The 3,988-nt window shown below is 44.0% G+C and overlaps 1 pseudogene; it reads right to left on the bottom strand.

The window, feature by feature from the left end:
* Positions 1 to 274: 274 nt before the first annotated feature.
* On the bottom strand, positions 275 to 2,531 carry LOC125220356 (receptor-like protein kinase FERONIA pseudogene; annotated as a pseudogene).
* Between the last annotated feature and the right edge of the window lie 1,457 nt (positions 2,532 to 3,988).

Below are 3,988 nucleotides of genomic sequence, written 5' to 3'. Positions count from 1 at the left end.
AATACTTATTAACGAATGAAAAGAGTATTACGCTGCATCCGGGCAATTAATAGAAGGGAAACATCTTTACTCATATAAGTATTCACACTGTAGTAAACATCTTTATTCATATAAGCCACACTTTTCATGTGGCTTATTAATTGAATACTTATCATAGCAACTTGTATGACTTTATTCATATAAGTATTCACACTGTATCATAGCAAAGTAAAGATACTTATATAAATGCAGTATTAAAAGAGTATTACACTGCATCCGAATAAAGATGTTCACACTGTAGTAAACATCTTTATTCATATAAGCCACATGATATACTGCATTTATCCTAGCAAAGTAAACAATACGTATTAAAGTAAGCTAAAATAAAATTACAGGAGTACTGTATTTTGCATTTAGTAAAATACAACGGTAAAAACAGAAAATTACGACCTCAACGACCCAAGGGGTTGATGAGCTCAGAGAAATCATCGACTGGGCATTCACTGCTATTGGTAGGGAATTCGGTGCTCCTTGATCTCGAAAACGTGTTAGATGAACCAATCCCGAGCAATGGAAGCGAGGTGCTCACGGCCGTGAACCCATCGTCCTTGCCTTCACCTCTGTCCTCTGCCGAAACTTGGAGCTGCATAGGAAATTCCAGTTTCCAAACAATGTCATTCATAGATGGCCGATCAATCCCCTTGTCTCTGAGGCATGCTAAGCTTATTTCTACAAAATTTCTAAAGCATTCAGGCGCAATCTGACCCTTGAGATTGGAGTCAATAATCTTATCAACTGTCCCTTTCTTGTAACACAATTTTGCCCACTCTGCTAAATTCGCTTGCTCCATTGGCAAAGTTGCGATTATTGGTGGCCTTCCGCATAGAACTTCGAACATCACCACTCCGAATGAGTTCACGTCGGATTTCGGAGTTAGTTGTTGCGTGCGGTAGTACTCTGGGTCTACATAACCGAAGCTGCCTTTAACGATTGTCCTGATGTGTGTTTGACTGCCTGCGGCTGGGCCCACTTTGGAGAGGCCGAAGTCGGACACCTTGGCCACCCATTTGTCATTCAGAAGAATGCTGGTGGACTTGAGGTCGCGGTGGATGATCGCACGCTTTGCGCCTCTGTGGAGGTAGTCCAGTCCCCGGGCGGCGCCAAGGCAGATCTGGAGGCGCTGCTTCCACTTTAGGGGCGAATTGGCGGAGTTGAAGATGTGGTCGTGGAGGGTTCCGTGGGCCATGTAGTCATATACCAAGATCATCTCACCGTCATCGTCGCAGTAGCCGATGAGGGAGACCAAGTGGAGGTGGCGAAGTCGGGAGAGCATGTCGATCTCGGTGAGGAACTCGCGAGCGCCTTGGCTGGAGGTGGAGTTGAGCCTTTTGATTGCGACGGGGGTGGCGGCGTTGTCGATGAGGCCTTTGTAGACGTTGCCGAATCCTCCCATACCAATGATGAAGTTGTCGTTGAAGTTGCGGGTGGCTGTCTTGATCTCGTCGATGGAGAAGTATCTGCATATATCAGAAGGCAGGGAGACGCCTAATCCACTAGTTCCCGCAGTGGACCTTGGCTTGGTCACACTCATTCCCGTATCCTTCACTTTCCGGATAATCAAGAAAATCACCGCTGCAACCGCCACAGTCATGCTGATAACACTACCCACCACAGTGAAAATCACAACACGGTTTTTCTTCTTTGTAGCTGGGTTCACCACTACTGACGCCGGCAGTTGATCGATCTTGAGTTCAGGGTTGGATGCTGCAAAGCTTCCTTCCGAATCATTGAGTTTGAAGAATTCCAAGCCATTTAGCATAGCACTAATATATCTTGGTTGTTTCTGAAGGTTAGGCACCAAAGATAGCCGCAGATCATGCTTTCCACGATTTCCATCATCCGGAACCCATGTTATATAATCTCTAAAGAGGGGAATATCAGGGCCGCCGGCAGTCACGATAACATCGATTGCAGCATCTGCAGTCTGATTGTTGAGGTTTATTGAAAAAATTAAGTCGTTTACCTTACTGAGTACAAAATCACAAAAGTGGAAGCGGAGAAGATAGAAGAATCCAGAATCAACAGGAAATCCCCCACTCTAAACTTAAGCTGATGTTGGTCATTGATCTAGCAGATATGTATACTTGAGGCGGCGCAGTATAGGGAGGAGTACTGTTGGTGTAGTTGATCACATGCTCCTCTTTCTCTAGCTTGTACCCCTTATCGCCGTAGTACATGTAGTTGTTGAATTTAAGTGGACCATTATTCTTTGGGCTTGTTTTATTTTGTGTCTGGGCTTTTAGTCTTACTGGACTTAGCCCAGAAGCCCAATAACTCAAGTGAGGCTGCAGGATTCCTGCCACATGCCACCTTCACCCCGGATTGTGCTCCTCAGCCGTTGGATCGAGGGTTTGTTAATGTGTGTTTGTTTATGTGAGATGTGAGCCGGTTTGTTTTCTCTCATTCGATACACACTCTCTCTCTGAGACTCTCCATCTTCTCTCTACATCTTCGATTGCTTCTCCGGTTGATTCCTTGAGATTATTCACCATTCTTGTGTGAATATTCGAGTGCTGGGTTGTTTGGAAGGCAACTGCTTCGGTTGCTTGTGGTGTGAGAACTAGGGTTTCTGTTCTGAGGCGGTTTCAGTGATCTAATCCGGTGTGAAGGGGCTGTGTGGTGAAGGTATTGACGGTGCGAGGGTAGACTCCAGTCGATTCATCGGTGCTCCCTTGGATTTGGTTCTAGTTGAATAGATCTGGGCTATGTGGCGGGCTCTGAGCCATATTATGTGATCTATTATGTTTCTCTTTACTTTCCCTTGTTAGTTGTTGTTTAAGATCCGCAAGGATCTTGTGTTGTTATACTAACAAGCTTCTTGAGTGTGTAGGTGTATCATGAAGTCAAGGTTACTCCAGAACCCTGGATAGAACTTGTTACTGTAATTGTAATAGTTGTGAGGGCTTCTCCTTTGTTATCGGTTGTACATATCAGTCGCTTGGTTGGAGTTTGACTGAGCTCCCTTAATGAAGAACAAAGAGGTCTTGGTAATTAGTGAATCCGCACCTAATCTGATCCCTACAGTGGTATCAGAGCCACGGGGGGATTAGGGCGGCACGCCAAGTCGCATAAGGAGGTGGGCAAGTGGAATCCTCCTTCGAGTGAGGGTTCGATCTGGTAAATTGGCGTGATCTCCTGGTCTTACTTTTCTGTTTAGTGCCACCTATAGGCTTGGGATCTTGTTTTCTGGTAGATAGTCTCTGGCAAAGACTTAGGACTCTCTGTGCTTTCTGTTTTTTCTGTGTTGCTTTCGCTGGTTCTTGTTATCTGTGATCTTGTGATCTCATCTTACTTGACCACCAAGCATTTTATACTGCCCAAGTGACCCCCTACGCCCTCCAGTAGAGAGTGATTTCGAGCTGGGATAGCCTTGGCCAGTGTTGCTCGTGACAGTCAAGGAGTTGAGGTCCTTTTCTGTTGTTTGAAAGCTCTATGACTGTTCTTGCGTTGCTGGTGAATGTCTCTGTGTTGTCAGTGAAGGAACTGGCAGCGGAAGCGGTGTTGCATGGATTAACATAATTTAAAAATTATTAATCACACCAATAAATAACATAATAATCAGATCTATTTAGCAGATTATTTAGACAAAATCTATTCGCGTAATTGTTCCATGTATCATGCTCATAACTTGAATTGATCATGCTTTAAGAATATAGAAACCTAAAACATGCTTTTCTACAGTGAGCTGCCTTTTTGTGATTCTTGTTTGCTGGGTAAACAACATAGAGTTTCTTTCCCTTCTACTCTTGCACCTGCTAATGTGAGTAAATGCATTCTGGAATACTTGCATATGGATGTATGGGGTCCTGCTTCTGTGTCTTCTCACTCTGGATGTGTTTATTTCTTATCTGTGATTGATGACTTTTCAAGAAAAGTTTGGTGTTTTTTTATGAGACACAAGTCTGATGTTTTTGAAAAACTTAAAACTTGGAAAATCTTGATAGAAACT

The sequence above is a fragment of the Salvia hispanica genome, chromosome 1, assembly GCF_029641045.1.
Source record: "Salvia hispanica isolate PSC_SH4W2 chromosome 1, Shi_PSC_v1, whole genome shotgun sequence".
Classification (NCBI taxonomy): Eukaryota; Viridiplantae; Streptophyta; class Magnoliopsida; order Lamiales; family Lamiaceae; genus Salvia; species Salvia hispanica.
The sequence above is the reverse complement of the archived record's forward strand: the minus strand, read 5'-3'. Positions and strand labels throughout refer to the sequence as shown.